Genomic DNA, 25,000 nt, shown 5'->3' on the forward strand with positions numbered 1-25,000 from the left:
TCACCACCACCTGTCACCACCCCACCCACCACCACCACACCCCACACCACCACCACCCCACCACCCACAACAACCAGCGGCCTCTCGAGATAAGAACCACGAAGGATCAAGCCCTAGATATGGAACAGGCTGGAGGACTCTTGGTATAGATTTTACACACCGCCAATTGTCTTGTAAACCTTCTCAACCTCACTCGACTTTCCTTTCTCTAACCAATTCTTTATTCCGATTCCAAGGAGTATTTTTTTTCTTTTTTCTCAATATTTTTCAATCTGTATTTTGTTCATTGTTTTCTTTACACACACACACACACACACACACACACACACACACACACACACACACACACACACACACACACACACACACACATTGTAGTAGGAACAATAACATACACCAGGAAACATTATCAAATTAAATCAAAACCATTTCCAAGTACAATGACCTAGATAATATCACCACCTGAGATAGTGACACATTGTTCTCCGTCACCCCACCACAACCCCACCACCCTACACCCCCACCACCCCCCACCCCCCCACCATCTACTTGTTCTACCTACTGTTTGTGTATATATATATATATGGAAACAACTCAGGTCAGGCTGAGTTGGATATTGAGTTGAAGTCTAACTGGACTGGATTACAACAGATAAGAAGAAAAAAACAAAAAAACAAAAACATAAGTAGAAACCGCAGCGGGTCTATTGGCTTAAACTATAGGCAGCCTCCCTTTAGACCCAACTGGCAGCCCGTTTAGACCCAACTGACAGCCCCGTTTAACTAGAGCCCATTTGACCCCCACCATGAAGAAGAATTATATATCAAGGGACGGGGAGGAGGGAAGGGAGAGGGGCAGAAGGAGTGGAAAGGAAAGGTGAAGTGAAGGAAGAAGGGGGGTGAATGAACGAAAGGTATAGTCAATGAAGAATGAGCTCAGTGAATAAAGTGAATTATCCACGATGACTTCCCGTTAAAGAGGATATCCTGATTCACTTTATGTCACTCAGTGTGAGGTGTGGGCAGGAGCTCTCTCTCTCTCTCTCTCTCTCTCTCTCTCTCTCTCTCTCTCTCTCTCTCTAATAGTCATAGTTAACACAAAAGTGGAAAAAGACGTTTAATCCACCCGCTCACTCACGTCACCACCAACACAGACGTCACAACCAACACAGACGTCACAACGAACACAGACGTCACCATCAACACAGACGTCACCATCAACACAGACGTCACCACCACCAGCACAGACGTCACAACCAACACAGACGTCACCATCAACACAGAGGTCACCATCAACGCAGACGTCACCAACGGGGCCTGAACAAATACCCAGGAGAACCTGCCCCAGTATCCTTAACTCGATAAGAAAAGCCTAATTATTATTACCCTTTGTGATGGGGACTACAGGAGAGCCAGATGGGGTGAGGACACGGATGGGGTGAAGACAAGATGGGGTGAAGACAAGGCTGGGGGTGAAGACAAGGCTGGGGTGAAGACAAGGATGGGGTGAGAACAAGATGGGGTGAACACAAGATGGGGTGAAGACAAGATGGGGTGAAGACAAGATGGGGTGAAGACAAGGCTGGGGTGAAGACAGAGATGGGGTGAAGAAGAGATGGGGTGAAGACAAGGATGGGGTGAAGACAAGGCTGGGGTGAAGACAAGGCTGGGGTGAAGACAAGGCAAGTGAAGACAAAGACAAGCTGAAGACAAAACCAGGATCAAGTCTTATCCATAGATCATCTTGTTTACTAAATTACTTGAGCTAAAAATAAACACATGTTAAGACTCGGGTTTATAGATAAGCTGACATAAGAACCTGCCATCACTCACAACACAACGGCATTACTGACATAAGAACCTGCCATCACTCACAACACAGCGGCATTACTGACATAAGAACCTGCCATCACTCACAACACAACGGCATTACTGACATAAGAACCTGCCATCACTCACAACACAGCGGCATTACTGACATAAGAACCAGCCATCACTCACAACACAGCGGCATTACTGACATAAGAACCTGCCATCACTCACAACACAGCGGCATTACTTACAGCTTAGACTCATTAACCTAGCCTCCCTAGCCTCATAAATTGAAAACAAAATAAAAAAAGACACAAAAACATCAGAAACAACAACAATAACAACTACAGAAACAACATCAACAACAACGATAACTACAACAACAACAACAACAACAACAACATCCACAATACAACTACAGAAACAAAAACAAACACATACACAACAATAAAAACAACTACTACAGAAACAATAACAACAACAACAACTACAGAAACAACAACAACAACAACAGGAACAACAACACTAACGCAATACAACCACCCCCACCACCCCCACCACCCACCCCAACCACCCACCACCACCACCCACCACCCCCCCACTCCCACCGGAAGCATGTGTATTAATATCAAGAGGTCATTATTACATTGTCTTATCACCACTGGCTTAAGAAAATGTCTTTACTTTTAGACATCTCTACGAGTGTCTTACAAGCTCACGACTCACAGGATTACGGCTCACGGTTCACAGGAATACGGCTCACGGCTCACAGGATTATGGCTCACAGGATTACGGCTCACAGGATTACGGCTCACAGGATTACGGCTCACGGTTCACAGGATTACGGCTCACAGGATTACGGCTCATGGCTCACAAGATTACTGCTCACAGGCTCACAGAATTACGGCTCACGGCTCACAGGATTACGGCTTATAGTTTCACGGTTTACAGGCTCATTGCTCACAGTCTCACGGCCCATAGCTCACATGCTCACGACTCACACTCTCACGGCTCACAGGCTCAAAAGCTCAGACCTCATCTCTACCAGGCTCATAACACTATATTACTGTATATTGGTCCTTTTAGCCAGAAACTACTAAGAGTATTACGAAGAAAATTGAAATACTACGGTACCTACTGAAAATATATCCTCGGTATATTTTATTAACCATCATATACCCCACATAAAGATATGACTCTACCTCCCTCATTAAGTACTTATTAGTGTTAACTCGGCTGGTATAACATTCAGGATAAAAAAAAATACGGTATATGATAAAATAAGGAAAAAAACACGAGAAAACACGACAAAATTCAACCAAATACCCCCTCCCTCCCCCTCCACCCTACCAAAATTCAACCAAATCCCCCCCTTCCCCCCCCTTTCCTTCCCCCTCCTCCACCTCTCACCGGGGCACAGATGACCCACAGACCAAGGAAGGCTGTGTGTCTCTTATCGGCTCAAGAATCGCATGGACGAGCTTGACCAATTTCCCGTGATGGAAGTGAAGGGATTTGCTGCGAGACCCACCACTACCATCACTACCACCACTACCACCACTACCACTACTACCACGACCAATCCTCGCTGCTTACCTGTACCTGCCAGTTAATAGTGACTTCAGGGGGTGTTTGACTTCAGGGGGTGTTTGACTTCAGGGGGTGTTTGACTTCAGGAGACATTTGACTTCAGGAGATATTTGACTATAATCATACACTATATACATTATAGGGTATATCATAATAGTTTTCACTGTATATAAACTGTTATTCTATGATTATTTCTACTAGCATAATAGACGTATATAAACAAGCCATCATATATAGAGAGGATTATATATATTTTGGGTAGTTTTTACAAGCCAACGAATAGTATTTTGTCAAAGTCTATATGAGAAAATATCATCAACGTATACCAACTTTCTAAATACACGAGCGAGATCTCACAGCAAAAGTTTTAAAACTACACAAAAAGATACAATTGGTAATATTTGAGAGTATATAAACTTTGAAGGTAATGTACTTAGCGAAAGTTTGTATATAGTAATCTACCGGAGACCACAGGCGACCATTCATCAAAGTTTGAAAGTAATTTAAGAAGTGAATGGCGGGGTAGGAAGAGGCTGGGAGAGGAAGAGTACAGTTCTTATTATGAAAGGCTGTCTGCGGGGGGGAGGTCAGCGAGTGGTGAAGTTTACCTGTTCTTTGTACCTGTAGTATGGAGAGAGAGAGAGAGAGAGATAAAAATATTCTCTCTCTCTCTCTCTACACGACAAGAGACAAGAATGTCTTCACGGGGAGTCGGGGATCACCCTCATGAGGACCATTACATACATACGACAAATTAAACCCGTTTAGGTGCGCCTCCAGCGGCAACAGGTGGAACTACTCTCCGGAGAAAGATAACACGGGGCTAACACGGGGCTAACACGGGGCTAACACGGGGATTATTCTTCACCCATTACATGCTTGGATATACCTTTCTGTAAACTCACTCTGGGGCAATTAGTCTCTCTCTCTCTCTCTCTCTCTCTCTCTCTCTCTCTCTCTCCACCATGATGCACGCCCTGAGACCTGCATCTGCCAAATTTCCTAAGGAGGGAAAGAATGAGATGAAGGAGCAGGGTGTACAGGGAGGGAGGGGAAGGGGGAATGAGGGAAGGGAATGGGGGGGAGGGGCTTAGACATAAACACGTGTAAAACAGACAGACTCTTACAGCACACACACACACACACACACACACACACACACACACACACACACACAATAAAGCGCACCTAACTCTAAACACAGAAATATTTGGCACGGGGAATGGGAATGCATGACCGTCTCTCTCTCTAACAATGACAAGTATTGGCCAATCACCATCCACCTCTTAATGTGTAAATATTGGCCTAGATGACTTTAAAGAGAGCTATGGTTTCTTTCTATTAGTTAGGTTAGGTTAGGTTAGGTTAGGTTAGGTTAGGTTAGGTTAGAAGATCAGGAGAATTTTTAATATTGGAACTTTCTAAATATACTTTGGGTTGAGTCTATTTCCTCCCAACACGACATTCACTTTATAGTATTTCATTCTTGCCATTATTCCTCTTTCGTTATCATCGTCTCTTCCTCCTTCCATCCAAATATCACTCTTCATTCCTGCTCTCCCTCATTCCTCCCCTCCTCTCCCTCATTCCTCCATTTCCCGTCTCCTCCATCATCTTTCTTATCACCCTCTCCCCTTGAATACCTACCTTCCCCTCGCCTTCCCTCCTTCCATGCCTACCCCTCACCCCTCTCCCTACCCCCTAGTCTCTCTCCTTTAACTCACCCCTTACCCTACTCCTCCCCCCACTTCCTTCCTTCCATCCTTCCATCCTTCCTTCCTTCTTCTTTCTTTTTCCTTCTTCCCTCTCTCCTCCTCCTTTCCTTAATCCTCCTCCTCTTCACCGTCTTGACCCTCCTATTCCTCCTCTCTCCCACCATCTTCCTTCCTTGATCTTCCCCCCCTCCCCTCCCCCACTCCCCTCCCTCCCTCCCCATCCCCTCCCTTCCCTCCCTCCCTCTCACCTGCACCCTCCCAGGGCCACTTGGCCAGGTGAATATCTCCCACTATCGACCACGACCGTCTATGATGCTTTGCGAACTCAGGACACCTGAAGAAAGCGTAAAAAGCCGACGGTCTCTCTCTTTCTTTCTCTCTCTCTCTCTTGTTTTTCCTTCTCCTCCTCCTCCTCCTCCTCCTCCTCCCTCCTCCTCCTCCCCTCCCCTCCCCTCCTCCTCCTCCCTCCTCCTCCTCCTCCTCCTCCTCCTCCTCCCTCTTCCTCCTCCTCCTCTTCTTCCTTCCTCCTCTTCTTCCTTCCTCCTCCTCCTCCTACCTCTCCTAAGGACTCTTCCTTGAACTTCCCACTCTTCAACTGTCTTTGTTATCTTTTATTTTCATAGACTCTTGTGCTTTATCATCCTCTCTCCCCTCACCCCCTCCCCTTCCACCCCCTCTTCCTACCCCTCACCCTCACTTTCCTGCCCCCACCCCTCACCTCCCCCCCTCCTGTTCCCCACCCCTCACCACATCCACCTCACCCCCTCTTCCCCTTCACTCCCCTCCCCCCCTCCTCCCCCCCTCCTCCCCCTAACCCCCACCCTCCCCCCTCCTGTTCCCCACCCCTCACCCACCACCTCCCCCCCTCCTTCCCTCTTCCCCCCCTCCCCCCCCTCCTCCCTAAACCCCACCCCCACCTCCCCCCTCCTGTTCCCCACCCCTTCACCGCATCCACCCATCACGCCCCCTCCTTCCCCTTCACTCCCCCCCTCCCCCACTCCTCCCTCCCCTAAACCCATCCACCCCTCCTTCCCCCTCCCTCCCCTCCCCCCACCTCCTCCCCCTTTAAACTCGTACCCAAGTCTTCTCTATTAAAGTCTTTTCTTATTCCTTCTTCTTGTCCTTTTGTCTTCTCTTCCTCTTCCTGTCGACTCCTCTTTCGTGAACCCCACCAGGAATTTACTACGAACCCTTTAACCAACTAACCAAACCTAACGTAACCTAACCAAACCTAACGTAACCTAACCAAACCTGACCTTATCTCTCATCTACCATCATTATCTCTCATTTACCTCATTTATTAGCCTCTTCTCTACTCTCTTCCTCCCCTACACCCTCCTCATATCTCCCTGTGAGGTGAGAACAACAAAGGTACAGCCAGGTAGGTAGGTAATAATCCTCACCCTTAGTGTCTCTTATCATAGACACTGTTTTATCGTCGTCCCAATCAATGTCTAGGGTTTGGGACTGGCACTGTCGGTACTGTCTAGGGTTTGGCACTGGCACTGGCACTGTCTGGGTTGACTGTTGGCACTCACTGCGGGTTGGACTGGCATGCGTACTGTCTGGTTTGCACTGGCCTGCACTGTCTAGGTGTTTGGCACTGTCACTGGCACCTAAATGAAACTGCCTATCACTACATTCCTGCCTCAAATATGGATGGCTGGATGGATGGATGGCTGGATGGATGGATGGCTGGATGGATGGATGGATGGATGGATGGATGGATGGCTGGCTGGATGGATAGATGGATGGTGGATGGATGGCTGGATGGATTGGATGGATGGCTGGATGGATGGCTGGATGGATGGATGGATGGATGGATGGCTGGCTGGCTGGATGGATGGATGGATGGCTGGATGGATGGATGGATGGATGGATGGCTGGCTGGATGGATGGATGGATGGCTGGATGGTTTATTTACTTATCTCTTTGGGGAGTTTCATATTATAATGCCACACCACTTGTAAGTCCACACACACACACACACACACATACAGTCCTGCCACCCACACACACACACACACACACACACACACATACAGTCCTGCCACCCACACCCTCACATACAGGATATCACTCACCACCGCCCCCACTCCTCCTCCTTCACCGCCCCCCACCTCCTCACCCCCCCACCCTCCTCCTTCACCCCCCACCCCCTGAATAGCTGAGGGCGGTGGCGTGAGGGTCATTACGGTGAGCGATAATCAGGTATTCAATAGATCCTTTACACAGTGGTTAGCGCGTTACTGTCAGGAACACTGAGGACAACGCACGCTAACCTCTTATGTCACACACACACACACACACCAGAGTGAAGGGGGGAGGGGAGTCAGGAATTTCAGTCGAGTGTACAGGCATCTCTCTCTCTCTCTCTCTCTCTCTCTCTCTCTCTCTCTCTCTTTCTCTGTATAAGGGCAGAAGGAACCAACCAAGAACCAACCATGAATCAAACAAGAATCAACCAAGAACCAACCAAGAATCATCCCACAATATCAAGAGTCAACAAATAATAGTTGGAGAGAGTAGCCGCCAGGTGTCCAGCTCAGTGGCTCCCCCTTCACCCACGCCCTGTAGTAGGTAAAGCCGCCGAGATGCTCAGATCTCACGCCACCTCATCCCTCACCCCTATACAATCCCTCACCTTGATAACAAATCCCCATAACTCGTGGGATGGGCTGGGGTGATCTGGGCTGTGCTAAGCTGGGGTGTGCTAAGCTGGGGTGGGCTGTGTTAGACTGGGGTGGGCTGTGCTATGCTGGAGCTGGGCTTGGCTGGAGTTAACAAGGTGTATGAGTGTATGACCCGGTTCCAGGACGACCATTAGCTCCCCACCAACCCTGAAATACTCTACGCCAATCGATTAACATCCAAGTCTCCAATTACTGCCCGAAAGACTGATGTTAACCTAGCACCTGTGATTTCACCTTACCTGGGGATCGAACCGGGGTCCTCTAGCTCACAATATAAACATGTAATTATATACCCCATGTATTCATTATAATCGTGACGTCACAGCATTGGGTAGAGGGAAATTATAGCGAAATAAACAAAAAATAATATTATATGGTTAAGTTAAAATACATTAATGATCGTAAATAATTAGACTAAAGGCGAACTACCAATGTTAATAACGAGACCACTGGGGTTAAAATTACGTTCCTATAAAAAAAAATTACAGAAATTACAATATCAACCACTCACCAACAATAACATTTATAACCATTACATCGACAATAAATACAGCACCAATAACATCCTTCTAATAATTCAAGGTCACGAGAAGGTCAATTAGTAACACGTCACACCATCCACCACCTCAACTTCCCTCGTCAACTCAAACTAAGATACAAGACCAATTACTGTAATAATTCTGTACTGATTAGATACAGTTATTTCCTGTAGTTACGTCATTTCTTATGTTGAGATGAATTGTTTTTAATTAAGTTTGTGGAATTCTTATCGTGTTATCTTATCGTGTTATCTTAGTTATCAGTATACCTAGAGGATGCAGTTGGTTGTTCACTTCTCAGGCTGTGTGTGTGTGTGTGTGTGTGTGTGTGTGTGTGTGTGTGTGTGTGTGTGTGTGTGTGTAGTGTGTGTTTGTCTGTGTATTGTGAGGTCTAATGTTATCTTAGTGCCCCTTCTCTGATGTAAAGGATGGAGTGTGTGTGTGTGTGTGTGTGTGTGTGTGTGTGTGTATAAATACACAGGAAACCACTCAAACATAAACCTTGCCTAGACACACACACACACACACACACACACACACACACACACACACACCCCCTACAGTCCTGCGAGGAACACAATTAGCGTCCAAGGTTTACACTGATTACAAACTGAACTTTTGATAAGTTAGACTCTCAGACAAGAATGGTCTTCAGTGACAGAGAGAGAGAGAGAGAGAGAGAGAGAGTGTGTGTGTGTGTGTGTGTGTGTTTGTGTGTGTATGTATCACCTGAAGGCCCATTGCCGCCGTACATGTTGGGTAATGGAGCAAGAGTCTCAGAGGCTGAGAGTTCTAGGATCATTACACACACACACACACACACACACACACACACACACACACACACACACACACACACAAACACACACACACTATCTCACATAACTCCACTTGTTTCATATGAGGGTTTTTTTCACCGTTCCTACCACCTTCACCACCCCCCACCCACACCCCTACCCCACCCCACCCCACCCCACCCCCCACCCCCCCACCCCCATCCCCCACCCCCACCTCCCCCACACCAGGTCTACACAGGTACAGGCTCACCACTTTTTACTGTTACCTTCCTGCTCTTGGGAGAAAAAAAAAAATACTCCGCTCCAGGCAAGGTTTTACTTCATGATGGCGTCGCAAAAAAATAATGGTGAAAAACGACGCCATTTATTCATCTCTTGACTGCACATGTAAAAAAAAAAATCAACTATCTATATTTAATTCATCTGTGATTTGTCTGTTTATCCATATTTGGTTATTTATCCGGTAAAAAAAGTTAGATTTTTTTCTTTTATCTGTGATTTTTGTTATTGGTAATTTGTGGTGTTGTTTATTTAGCCGTGATTGTGTTGGTGATATCCGAGTGACTGTATTGGTGATCTTAAGTGACTGTGTGGCTAAAACCCTATCCAGTCATTTTGAACTGGCTGTACAAAGCTTGTTATCAGTGGACTATATGACGCCATTATCCCTGACTGTGTGTGTGTGTGTGTGTGTGTGTGTGTGTGTGGCCATTCTTCGAGGATATGTGGCCATATAAATTAACAATCCTCTTCGGTATAGCCATTTAGACCAGAATCCCCTCCTCCCCTCCTCCCCCTCCTCCCCCTCCTCCCCTTCCTCCTCCCTCCTCCCTCTATCCCTCCACCCCTCCCTTACCCCCCCAGTTAGCTAAGATGCATGGGAGAGTTTCAGACAGATGCACTTAAGCCACGGCACTAAATAGCACTTTAGAACGGTGTGGAAAGTGTGTCGTGAGTGTATATGTGAGTGTATGTGTGAGTGTATATGTGTATGTATGTGTGTGTGTGTGTGTGTGTGTGTGTGTGTGTGTGTGTGTGTGTGTGTGTGTGTCCTCCCTCTTGTCCACGCTTGATCCTGAACAAATGGCAAACACGTTAATAAATCTGACCTGGGGGGAGTGAGGGGAGGGGTTGAAGTGCAAGGAGGGAGGAGGAGGTCGCAATCTTGGAGAGAGAGAGAGAGAAAAGAAAAGAAAGAAAAAAGAAAGAAAGAAAGAAAGAAAGAGAAAAAGAAAGAAAGAAAGACAGAGTAAGAGATAGAGAGAGGAGAGAAGTGGGCACAGAATGAAAGAGACAGGAACAAAGTGTAGGCATTGAGTGGGAGGAGATAGGGGGTCATGGGTTCTAAAATGGAGGGGTGAGGGAGGAGGGAGGACCTGGGCTGTGGGCTGGAGTAATGGTGGAGGGGAAGGGGAAGGGGAGTGGGGAGGGGGAGAGACACAAGAGTGGGGACGAAAAAGAGGGGGGATGAAGCAGACGGAGTGGGCGTGATGTGTGTCTGGCTGAGGGGTTCGAGAGGGAGGGGGAGGGAGGAGTGTTATGGATATACTTTGGGTTCCTGGCACGTATCAATGCGTGAGACAGGTGGTGACGGTACACTACCTCCGTGAGACAGGTGGTGAGACAGGTGGTGACGGTACTACCTCCCGTACAGGTGGTGACGGTACACTACCTCCCGTGAGACAGGTGGTGACACACTACCTCCTGAGACAGGTGGTGACGGTACACTACCTCCCGTGAGACAGGTGGTGACGGTACACTACCTCCCCAGTGAGACAGGTGGTGACGGTACACTACCTCCCGTGAGACAGGTGGTGACGGTACACTACCTCCCGTGAGACAGGCAGTGACGGTACACTACCTCCCGTGGAGACAGGTGGTGACGGTACACTACCTCCCGTGAGACAGGCGGTGACGGTACACTACCTCCCGTGAGACAGGTGGTGACGGTACACTACCTCCCGTGAGACAGGTGGTGTCAGAGGTCTACAATTAAGAGACCTGACCACCATTCCCCCCTTACCCACCCCTCACCCCTTCCCTTTTACAAGTCTACCAGGACAGATAGTGGAGGGGAGGGGAGGGAGAAGGGGTTAGGTGAGGGGGGAGGGGAGAGGGGGGAGGGGAGAGAGGGACTCACCACGCCCCAGGATGATATCACGGGGCGTGGCTGCAGGTGCCTGGTACTACAGCCACCATACAAGAGACAGAGAGACAGACAGATAGACAGACAGAGAAAAACAAAAAAAGAGAGAACTAGAGACAGAGAGAGAGAGAGAGGGGGGGGGAGATAATCATGTAACCAATACCCAGGTGCGCTAATCAGATCTCACATAACAACGTCAACAGGTAATCAGGTTAATGATAATACTTCATAATCATTTACTTATTTAATGTCATTTTTTTTTTCGCGCCAAAACGAAATTTAATCTTAAGCTAAATACGTGAGTGAAATTACTCTATATCAGTTTAAAAAAAAATAAATTAATTATCTGGGTATTATCACAGTGTTTTGATTCACCTGTTTTAGATAATTAAGGTGACAGGTGAACTATAGGTGTGTTGAGATGACTATCAAGGTGTGTTTTGTGATTAGTGTGACACCTTGTATTAGCGTGACCCCAATTATAGATTATTACATACATACATACATACATACATACATACATACATACATACATACATACATACATACCAAGAATATGTCACTGACCCAATTTAAATGTTAACTATTTTTTTTCCTTGACTCAACCATTGTTATTCATTTTTGTATTTATATTGAGAATTTTTACAATTTTTTTTTCATTTTAATTTTTCATATTCAGTTGATGTGAAAATTAATCCGGATTTTTTTTAGTTACGTTAGTCAGGATAATTTCCGGTTTTTATGAATGACAAATAGATAATGTGTGGGGTTTTGTTTTCATATCCGGAAGGGATTTATCACACACACACACACACACACACAGTCCCACACACACACACACACACACAGTCCCACACACAGTCCCACACACACACACACACACAGTCCCACACACACACACACACACACACACACACACAGTCCCACACATACACACACACAGTCCCACACACACACACACACACACACAGCCCCACACAGTCCCACACACACACACACACACACACAGTCCCACACACACACACACACACACACACACACACACACACACAGTCCCACACAGTCACACACACACACAGTCCCCCGGTGAATGAATTTAAACAGACAACAGATACCCAATAATAACCACCGCCTCTCACTTTAAATAATGACTTAATTAAAAAGTTTGAGGACGGGTTTATTGATGTGTTGTTAGTGTAATAGGTCGAGAGTTATTTACAGCCGTCATGTAATCCACCGGGGGGTAGTGTGTGTGTGTGTGTGTGTGTGTGTGTGGTTGGATGGATCTATGGACAGACTAACATACTGGCGATCAATATATACCCCCCCCTCCCTCCCTCCCTCCCCCCCGTACATACATGGTGAGGGGCATAATAAAATAATTCCCCACTGACAACCCTCATGTTTTCTCCGATAGTAACTACATATATTTCCTGTTTGGCCTAAATATGTCACGGCTGCTCGTCAGAGGGGGAAGGGAGGGAGGGGAGGGGAAGGGGGGGAGAGAGAGAGAGAGGGGGAGGGGGGTGTTCGGGGTGTAGGGGGAAGACAGCTCCAACACACAATACACATCCCGCCCTACACAGCTCTGGTACACCTCCGCCACACCCGGAAATATATGGCGTTTAATGTATAACTATTCTACAGTGACCTCTACCTATAATGTCAGCTTGACCTTTGGAAGCTTCGTCTTGTGACTGGTGTGACCCGACGCCCCACGCTCTTGGCTTCTTTGTGTTTAATAATAACTGAATACAAGGAATTTATAATGGACTGTTCACACACAATAATAATACACACACACACACACACACACACACACACACACACACACACACACACACAATAATAATAATAATAATAAACGTATAAAATAGGTACCCAAAAAATCAACACAAATAATTAATACACGTAAGAATTTAGTTATCATGTCCAAGGAGAAACTGAGGCAGCTTTGGTCCAGCCTCTACCAGACATGACCAGCAACAGAACGACGTGAGCCAGCCAAGGACCAGGAGAGAAGGGGGAGGCCCTAGAGATTTGCCAGTCATCCTGTCCCCATCTGTTATATAGTACGAGCCCGGGATGGAACTGGACACACACACACACACACACACACACACACACAGACACACACACACACCCACACACACACACAAATGGAGTGTAGAAGGATAAACTCATTCCTAGGACTGGTGTAATAATCAAATTTAACGTTTGATACCACAGGGCTGAGAAGGGGTGACAAGGGGGGGTGGGGAGCGGGGTGAGGGGTTGGGGAGAGGAGGGGTGATGGTAGGGGAGGAGAGGGATGGGTCTCTCTCTGTCCCTCTCTCTCTCTCTCTCTCTCTCTCTCTCTCTCTCTCTCTCTCTCTCTCTCTCTCTCCACCCTCTCTCTCCTCTCTCTCTCTCTCTCTCCAGTAATCCTTCGTATCTCTACCGACATTTCAGTATCTCTTCATATTTCTCATTATCTCTTCCTCACTCCCAGCATCTCTACATTTATCTCAGCATCTCACTCCCCTCCCACCCCTCCCCTCCCCCACCCCTCCCCACCAAAACACATTATACCCACGGCACTAAAACCACAACAACTTACCTTTAACGCAGGTGAGTGGTAGCGAGACCTGGTAACTCTGCCCTCCTCTTCACTACCTGGAATTAGAGATGATTGCCTAATTAGTTGAGGAGATGAAATTTACAAACTTTCAGGAGACAAACTGGGAGATAACTTTACTTCATAGGATTTAAAAGATATTTATTTTTGTTTTATCTATTTTTTAAAGATAAGACACATTCAGGAGGTGTAAATATCCCATATGTTTTTTAATGTATGTATGTATGTATGTATGTATGTATGTGTGTATGTATGTATGTATATATCTTCACTACACACGTGTTGAATCATAAATTCTTGGACACATTAAAGCTACACTCACCTGCCTGAATATTTACTTAAGCACATATGGACTCAGGTGAAAAATTTAGGCAACATTACTTAAATCACAACACTCACAACCTAACCTAACCCAACCTGACCCAACCTAACCTAACCTAACCTAACCTAACCTAACCTAACCTAACCTAACCCAACCAAACCTAACCTAACCTTGGTGGCTTCTACAAATTAATGTCTCTAATATATAATAAACCCTGAGGCAGTAACCGAGGAGGAGGAGGAGGAGGAAGAGAAGGGAAGGAGGAGAGAAGGAGGAGAGAAGGAGGAGGAAGAAGAGAAGGGAAGGAGGGAGGAGGAAGGGGGAGGAAAAGAATGAAGAAAAGGAGGGAGGGGGGAAAAAGGATGAAGAGGAAGAGGAAGAGGAAGAAGAGGAAGGGGAAGAGGAAGAGGAAGAGGAAGAGGAAGAAGAGGAGGAAGAGGAAGAAGAGGAGGAAGAGGAAGAAGAGGAAGGATAAAGGCCATGGAAAACTTGTTTACCCTCATTTGCATACACCAACAACCACCCTGACCTCTCCACAAACAACAACAACAAAACGTTAATACCACCATAATTTGTTAATGAGAACGACTCTGTATACATACATACATACATACATACATGCATACCATACATACATACATACATAACATACATACATACATACATACATACATACATACATACATACATACATACATACATACATACATACCATACATACATACATACATAACATACATACATACATACATACATACATACATACACCTTCCTTTAAACACTTCCTCTCTAATAAATATACCATAATTATATAACTCACTTTGTTTATTAATTTACCCCAACAGCAATATAATCAAGTATGCAAATTAGCTCTTTTTTTAATGGCTCTCTTTGGTGTTATATTTTCCTTATTTAAATAAAAGTAAGATTTATTACCCTGAGGAGCCTTTCAGTGATGTCTATATACTTTTTATATACTTTGATTTAATTTTTATACTTTCTCATTGTCTGATACTTTTAATTAGTCTAGTTTTAGTTTAAATCAATCTACCTGTGCCTGTACTTAATTACCTTAATACCAATCTACCTGGACTCCAATACCTTAAACCAACCCACTCCAATCCCTTAAACCAATCTACTCCAATCCCTTAAACCAACCTACTCCAATCCCTTAAACCAATCTACTCCAATCCCTAAACCAACCTATGACCAAAAACCACAACCTAAACCAACCAGACCAACTAAACAATCTACCAACTAAACAACCTACTCCAATCCTTAAACCAACCCACCCAATCCTTCAATAAACCAACTCTTGATACGTTCAAAGCTTTTAAATCGAGTTAAGACTTGAGGGAGGTGGCGATTGTGCCGAGGGGGAGTGACACCATCCAGAGAGGGGAGGAGTGGGGAGGGAGAGAGGGGAGAGGAGGGAGTGGGGGAGGGAGAGAGGGAGAGGGGAGGGTGGAGGGGTGAGGGAGAGGGAAGGTGGAGGGTGAGGACGGGGGTAGACGCTGGGAGAGTTAGTTGAAGGGGAAAAGGGAGAGGGGAAACGGGGTGAGGGGAAGTAGGTTGAGTGGAGAGAGTCTGTTGGTCAAGAGGATGATAGGTGAGGGGGAGAGAGGGTGAGGGGTGGGAGGGGAGAAGAGGGGAAGTGAGGGGTGGTGGAGGGCTGATGGAGAAGGGAGGGGGTGAAGGGAAGTAGAGAGAGAGAGAGAGAGAGGGAAGGAAGAGAGAGAGAGAGAGAGTTATATACGTCATGTCTACCATCCACACACACACACACACACACACACACACACACACACACACACACACACACACACACACACACACACCCTTCTCGTTCCCCCAAAAGACACACACATCACCACACATGTTATAATTAATAGTACAATACACATCCCTATATACACATCACCAGCACCAGCAGCAACAATAACAACAACACATATTAAAACACATCCTCCTCCTCCCTCCCTCCTCCCTCCCCTCCCCCTTCCTCCCCCTCCTCCCTCCTCCCTCCTCCCCTCCCTCCCTCCCCTTCCCCCATTCTTCTTTACTTGACCCCTCCTCCTTCTACCCCCTACCTCCAACTGCCCTTTCTCCTCCCCTTCCACTCCCTTCCCTCCCTTCCACCCCTCCTCCTACTCCCTCCTACCCCCTCTCCTCCCTGTAGCCCTGAGGCGAACACCCGAGACTTAGTAATGCACCAACAACAGACTTCGGTAGGAGGAGGAGGAGGAGCAGGAGGAAGAGGAGGAGGAGGAAGAGGAAGAGGAGGATGAAGGAGGAGGAGGAAGAAGAGGAAGAGGATGAAGAGGAGGAGGAAGAGGAGCAGGAGGTGTGTACAGTAGTTAGGTTGGCATCCCTGACACCTGTATTCAGAAACAAACCTTACGATAATTTTTAAATGGCAACAAAATTACTCAAACTTTCCTTTATTATTTTTTTACTTATTTCTATTTATTTGTTGTTTTTGTTGTTTTTTGTTCATCAGAAGGAAGTAAACACAGACGTATATATTTATGTTGCCCTTAACGACCTCTGGGATAAAGGGGTAAATCCCATCTTTACGAACGTATTTACGACCATGAGACCTAATACCCCCCCCACCCCCCCCTGAGCTACGACACAGGTATGTAATTAATCAGTAAAATTTTATTACTTCGACACTTTCTACCTCTGGTGCGGGGGGTGCGGGGTGTGGGAGGTAAAAAGGGAGGTGTGGAGGTGGAGGTGAAGGTGGAGATGTGAGATGCGGAAGGTGCGGGGTGTGGAGGTGTGAGATGTGGAGATGTGAAGGTGGTGGAGATGCGGGAGATGCGGAGATGTGGGAGATGCGGGAGATGGGAGATGTGGGAGTGTGGATGTTAGGTTCAATAGCTTACACACTTCACTCGGACACCTAAAATATTCATAGTTTTAATAAATACATAACTCATCCCTCAGAGAGTCAACACGTCCCCAGATCATACAGGTAAACAGGTAAACAAACAATAGAGGTAAACAAATAAACAAACACTACGAATAAGATCACATTATTCCCTAAATTATACAGTAATTACACATTATACACTCAACATCTTCACTACAGACAATAATTTTAAGTACCATAGGCCTAGATAGTCATAGGCATACAGTCACTCGTTTACTCGCTTTTCTCCGCTAATTACGATGCAATTTTCGAAACTACTTACCCCCATCACCTCTGTGCTGTAGCGTAAGTGAGCTAAACTAGATGCTGCACACACACACACACACACACACACACACACACACACACACACACACACACACACACCCACACGTCAGTGAAGTTGTCAAATCCCTCCAGTTTCCGTCTCCACTCTCCGCTGACTCAAGTCCTCGGAGTTCCTGCGAGAGCTCCCTTGTTTACACAACATTCATACTTCCCAAGCTCACTCCATGCCTCCCCCACCTGGTCTCAAATGCCACACAACGTAAACACCCAGAAAAGAGGGCATGCAAGATTATTCTTCCCTCTCCTACTCCACATATCAAGAAGGCTCAACACACTGGACCTGACTCTCACCGACCATCACCACGACCTCATCTTGCAATTCTGGTAAGAAGCTTACACCATCCCCGACACCGCCCTACTACCACTGGAGATCCTTGTCCGAGAGAATTGCTGTTCGACACCACAACCGCATCCAGCCCATACGCACGAACTGATCGCTATAAGAACAGCCCAGTCCCAACCATTAAAAAATTATCAATCCTTGTAATAAATCAGTGTATTCCACTCCTAGTAAACACTGCCCCTACACTGTCAACAATACCATGTTGAAATGAACTGTAGTTTGAGCTTTATCCTCAATTGGGGTTATTATATGTCTTATTTGTGTCACTTATGTTAATTTTGTATAATATTGTAATTCGTAACCTACATTCCCCAAATATGTAACTGTATATTTCAGCCTCTACGCTGCTCTTAACAAACCGTTAATTATTATTATTATTACACACACACACACAGTTAGTTAAGGTCTCTGGGTGTGTGTGTGTGTGTGTGTGTGTGTATCGAACCTTTGCTTACTGTCTCCATTAATTGTTGAAGCTTGTGTCGTATAGGTAAGGTTACGTTAGGTTAGGTAATAATTTAGCTGGGAAACTAAGTAAAAAATCAAACCTAGTCTGTGTATTTCATTTAACTTAGTTTAAAATGTAATACCGGCAATGGCGCGTGAGTGTCAGCCAATCACAGTAAATATGGCTGTATTTCCATCCAATCAGCTCTCGGTGTTTGGTCAGGATTTGGACCAATTACATTTCACTTGAATAATCTCTGAACAGAATACAAATTGATGCCTAAATGATAAAGTTATAGAAGTTTTTATTATTATTAACATCAATTACGTGAATTAAATTAATTAAACCAATAAAATAATGGCTATATGCCCCCTCTTTCTACCATAGGGCAATAGGGGCATAAAAAAATATATATATATATAAGGCGAAAAGTATCCGAAGGGCATGGTTTCGCACGTACACACACACACACACACACACACACACGCACAACACACACACACACACACACACAACACACACACACACACACACACACACACACACACACACACACACACCCTTCCAATGATACACGTCTCCAATAAACGAGGAATAACTAAAAAAAAATAATAAAAATAAGAAAATAAAACAAATAAAAAAATTCATCGTAGACCAAAAACAGAGAGGAAAAAATATTCAATTATAAAGGAAAAAACGGGAAACAAAAATACAGAGACCAGACAAGAGGGGACAACTTTTTTATTGTTGTGTTAGTGAGAAGGGGGATGGTGGACGGGGGAGGGGGGGAGGGGGTAAGGGATGGATGGGAATATCAGGCCAGTCAGGATTAGTTACATTAGTTTCTCTATTAGATTTTTGTTCATAAACACGGGTTACCATATAAAGACATGCGATATTCTGTACACACACACACACACACACACACACTTTCTCACCGCTCTACAACTTTCCATCAACCATCTATTCACACTGCTTCTGCTCTCTCTCTCCCCTCCCCCCTTCCCTCCTCCCCCTTCTCTCCTCACCTACTCAGTCTTTGGTGCTCTTGGTCATCTCACTCTATTCACTTGAGAACTATTTGAAGTCATCACCTCTATCATAACCCCCCACCCCTACCCCTCCCCTTCCTAATGCCAGCCTCCCCCCCACCCCCTCCCACTCCACCTTAGTGTACACGCCCCGATCCCAACTGTAAACACACACACACACACACACACACACACAAACACACACACACAAACAAATTCTTTACTGGTACTTCCACTACCTTTATTATTCACGACACATACAAACTTTTCCTACCTTACCTGCTTTCATGTATCTCACCTGTGCCCCCCAAACCCCTCCATCTACCTGTAATGAGAGGTGGTTCATCTACCCTATAGCCTTCCATAGTATAAATATAGATAGGTGGGGTCGTCTGTGTATATAGAGACTATGGATGATTCAAGTACCCGTATTTCAACCATCAGCCACACTATATTACACTACACTACCATCAGCCACACTACACTATACTACACTACACTACCACCAGCCATACTACACTCCTACCATACCACCAGCCACACTATACTACCATACCATCAGCCACACTATACTACACTACACTACCACCAACCATACTATACTACCATACCATCAGCCACACTACACTACACTATCACCAGCCACACTATGCACTACACCACCACCAACCATACTATACTACCATACCATCAGCCACACTATACACTACCACCAGCCACACTATACTACCATACCATCAGCCACACTACACTACACTACCACCAGCCACACTATACTACCATACCATCAGCCACACTACACTACCACCAGTCACACTATACTACCATACCATCAGCCACACTACACATAATTCCATTCCATTAACCACACCAGTAGAATGTCCTCCACCACACCACCAACCACACCACACCAAACCACACCTCACCACCAACCACACCTACCACCAGCTGATTCTATGCCACACCAGTATCCCTTGGGCGTCGAGATGAATGGATGATGGGTTGATGGGACAGATGGGTTAAGACGAAGGAGGGCAAGGAGGAGGGGCGAAGGAGAGCGACCATGTGGCACAAAATATCGATCCCTGACACACGCGGGAGGAAAGGAGACAAGTTCAAGAGAGGGAGAGAAAGGAGGGGAGAGGTGAGGCATAAGGTGAGAGAGAGAGAGAGAGAGAGAGAGAGAGAGAGAGAGAGAGAGAGAGAGGTATATTTAAATCAGTTGGGTTAGGGTTAGGTTAGGTTAGGTTAGTTAGGTTTGGTTAGGTAGAGTTAGGTTAGGTTGGAGCACACCGCCGCCCGCCAGGATCGATGGTGTACCGGAGTATGGGAGGAGACATAATTACCCAATCGACCAAGGTCTGCCACCACCATCCTGAAGGGGGAGGTGAGGGGAGGTATATGCAGAGAGGGGTGAAGGAGTAAGGTGGTAAGGGGGAAGAGGGCTGAGAGGGGGTAAGGAGAGGTGAGGGGGGTAAAGAGGGAGTGAGGGGATGGAAGAGGTGTCCAGATGATGAGTGAGGATTACAAAAAGATGAAGGTAAGAGCTATCCAAGAGAGAGGAGGAGAGAGAGAGAGAGAGAGAGAGAGAGAGAGAGATAGCATATTATCTCTGGCCACTAGTGAAAGAAAATACCGCTTCCTGAAACTCCTCTCATATCGTTGGACGCCTCGACCTAAAAACTGACTAAATCCACCACTATTTGTTCCTGCTGCCTCTTCACAATAATTCCCGACAGGTTGTATACATAACCCCGGACGACAAGAATGGGCAGGAGCGATTATAGTACACGGGATAATCACCTGATACGGTTTACAGCATATGTGTGTGTGTGTGTGTGTGTGTGTGTGTGTGTGTGTGTGTCTGTGTGTGTGTGTGTGTGTGTGAGAGTGTGTGTGTGTGTGTGTGTGGAGTGTGTGTGAGTGTGTGTGTGTGTGTGTGTGTCATAATACAAACCAAAGAAAACCTAACCTAACCCAGAGTCTATCGTCATCAATTCCTCTATAAAACAAACAAAATCGACTCCGCTGCATACACGAGCGACACAAAGTTTGTTTATCCCGGCAAAACAAAGGAGGGTAAGTGAGGCGGCCTTTAAAACGGTCAAATATGTCCTGGAAGCCACATAATGACGCCGGTGGGTGTTTACGAGGAGGCCCAACGAGGGGTAGGAGGGAGGGGATGGGAGAGGGGAGGGGAAAGAGGGAGGGGAGAGAGGGGAAGGGGAAAGAGGGGAGGGGTTGAATCTGGGCAGTTTAGTTGAGGTGAGGATCATGATTTTGGCCGCCTGACGAAGGTGCTACCTGAGGGAGAGAAAGGTGAGGTGACGAGAGGTGACGAGAGGTGAGGTGAGGTGACGAGAGGTGAGGTGACAGAGGAGGTGAGGTGACGAGAGGTGAGGTGACGAGAGGTGAGGTGAGGTGACGAGAGGTGAAGTGAGGTGACGAGAGGTGAGGTTCTAGGTTCCAGGTGAGGGGTTGTGGTTAAAGAGCGAGGTTGTAGAATGATGAAGGTAAGATTGACTGATGGATGAGAGTGCAGGAGAGGTCGAATGGATGAATGGATGAATGGATGAATGGATGAAGGTTGAGTTGAAATAAAAAAGGTGAAGAATGTTTTTTAATTACTTAACTGGCTTGATCCACACACACACACACACACACACACACACACACACACACACACACGAAGTCGAGATGGATATAGTAACACCTCTTTTTTTATAACACGGATATATATATATACCTGTACATACAATCCTATTACCGTGTTGAAGTCGGGCCGGCAACCATTGTATTCTGCCAAAAAAAATTCAAAGTTGTTTATGTTTTTATTGTTGTTGTTGTCAGAAATATTGTGTATTACTATCAAAACACACACACACACACACACACACACACACACACACAGATATGTATGCAATATTAAGCAATGAATCATATCATGTACAAATACAGATACGCTTATTCATATAATTTATGCATACATAAATTTATAGAAATGTACCTACAAATAAATATTAAATACATTAGTTTTGGTGCTACATACATACATACATACATATTGTACATACATACATACATACATACATACATACATACACATACTGTACATACATACATACATACATACATACATACATACATACATACATACATACATACATGCATACATACATACATACATACATATACATACATACATACATCCATACATCCCACATACTACACACACACACACACACACACACACACACACACACACACACACACACACAACGTACCTGACTTCTATCCGGGAGTTTAAATATATATATATAAATAAATAAAATGTTAAGGGTCTGTATATTTTTGTTACCTCGAGTTAGGTTAGAAATTAATGCCAACTGTTTCTTCTTTTCGTTGATTTGTTAGCTTAAATATAAATGTATTTTGCATTATTTCTCTCTCTCTCTCTCTCTCTCTCTCTCTCTCTCTCTCTCTCTCTCTCTCTCTCTCTCTCTCTCTTCACTTCCTCACCTTCTCACCACCCACCACCTCTCCTATCCACACCTCTCTCTCGGGATGGTACCTACTGAGGAAGGCAAGAACCCCTCACTTCTCCTCGGTGAGGGGAGTAAACATGGTGAGAGAGGGGGAGAAGGGAAGAGGGGGTAGAGGGGGGAGGGAGCCAACACACCAGGTGCATCAGGCGGGTGGGGTGAATATTACCACCATTTGCACCCAATAGTTATTATGAATGTTGAGGATATGAGGGAGTCTGTGTGGATATTATGTGTGGATATTATATGTGGATATTATGTGTGGATATTATATGTGGATATAATGTGTGGATATAATGTGTGGATATTATGTGTGGATATTATATGTGGATATTATGTGTGGATATTGTGTGTGGATATTATGTGTGGATATTATGTGATATTGTGTGTGGATATTATATGTGGATATTATGTGTGGATATTATATAATCCTGAGCCACTTGGGATGTCTATGTACAAGCCAGTGAGGATGTGGATACTCCCTATTGGATATCTATCACTCCAACGAGCCAATTGCAACTATCGGCCCACTACAACAACCCCCCCCCCCCACCGACCACTTCGTCACCCTGGTCCATTTAACTGTGTGTGTGTGTGTGTGTGTGTGTGTGTGTGTGTGTATGTGTGTGTGTGTGTGTGTGTGTGTGTGTGTGTGTGTGTGTATGTGTCCAGACTAGTATTAAAATAAAAATATATAGATTAAGGTTTAAAGTCATTACCTAATGCACCGTCACAGTAACTCTCTCTGCCTGTCTGTCTCTCTGCCTGTCTGTCTCTCTGCCTGTCTGTCTGTCTGCCTGTCTGTCTGTCTGTCTGTCTGTCTTAGTATCCAACAGGTAAAAAAATAAAACATTGAATTTCATGAATGTAATTAATTCCACCCATTACCTCCCCTCGCCCCCTTGGATATTGGTAACGCGAATGTCAGAGGAGGAATAGTGGAGCTTTAGTGGAGCTTAGTGGAGCTTAATGGAGCTTAGTGGAGCTTTTCAGAACCAGATTTATCCTAACACCACATAAACAGGTGGTAGTTTAGGTGTGTGGGGAAGGGGGTAGGATGATGGAGGGGGGTAAGGGGTGGTGAAGGGGGTGGTGGTGAGAGGGGTGAGGGTTGGGTGGGTTAAAGGGTGGAGGAAAGGGGTGATGGGGGGTGGAAGATGAAGGAGGGTTAGGGTGAGGGGGTGGATGAGGTGTTGGCGGCGTCAGGTAAGTAAACGCTACGTGCCAATTACCTCAGGGGAAGACAAACACGTCATCACAGGTCGCCATTGTAACCCGGAAAAACCCATTACACATAACAGTTCTGGCTACAGTCGGCTAATATATTTTATTTGTATTTTTAATGATACAGTGAATGGTTACAAAAGTTCTACAGTAGGTGTAATTAATGATGTACTTACCTGTAATTTTGGGTATCGATAAAATTACAGGTACAGGTATTCAACAGATACACAAACACAGGTACAAATAATACAAACCCAACTACAGGTAAAGTACAGGTATTCTAACATAATATACCTGTACATGTTAAAAAAAAACCTACTGTAAAAACCTAATTAAACCAATACCTGTCGATGAGAAAGACACAGGTAAGATATTGTTCGAGTACCCTGGAAGGTATTCAAGGAACTTATTGATCTGACGGAGGCGTATGAGGAGGGTGTCCCTGTTAAATATTACACCAACATACTAAGGTAAATGGGGACATCAAGGTAGGTCATAAGGGCTCTTAACAACACTGACATGAGGGGGGTCAGGACAGGTTAGGTCAGGTCATCGATAAGAAGTAAAGAGAGAGAGAGAGAGAGAGAGAGAGAGAGAGAGAGTTAAGTTACCCAGGAAGGGGGAATGGAACAACGGAAGAGGAGGAAGAAGATGAATAAAAGGAAGGGAAGCAAGAGGAGGAGGAGGAAGAAGAGAAGAAAGAAGAAAGGAAGCATGAGGAGGAGTTGGAAGTAATTTTAGCCAAGTGAAAGGGGAAATGAGAAACAGGAAGAGGAGCAAGCAGTCACTCAAATGAAAAAGGGGAGTGCAAAAATGAAATGGAACGAGAGGTGGGAGGGAGGAGGTAGGGAGGTGGACGGAAGGGAAGGTGGAGGGGAGGGAGGGGGTGGAGGAGGTAGGAGAGGGGGAGGAAAGAA

At 45.5% G+C, this 25,000-nt stretch overlaps 1 long non-coding RNA gene across 1 annotated transcript in view; it reads right to left on the bottom strand.

Moving 5' to 3' along the window:
- LOC121861163 overlaps positions 1-25,000 on the bottom strand; it is a 130,570-nt gene that overhangs the window by 80,197 nt on the left and 25,373 nt on the right. The window contains exon 3 of the long non-coding RNA XR_006087984.1: positions 13,891-13,946. This is a non-coding gene — a long non-coding RNA (uncharacterized LOC121861163). The remainder of the gene's footprint in view (positions 1-13,890; positions 13,947-25,000) is intronic.

The sequence above is a fragment of the Homarus americanus genome, unplaced genomic scaffold (assembly GCF_018991925.1).
Source record: "Homarus americanus isolate GMGI-L3 unplaced genomic scaffold, GMGI_Hamer_2.0 scaffold52806, whole genome shotgun sequence".
Lineage (NCBI taxonomy): Eukaryota > Metazoa > Arthropoda > Malacostraca > Decapoda > Nephropidae > Homarus > Homarus americanus.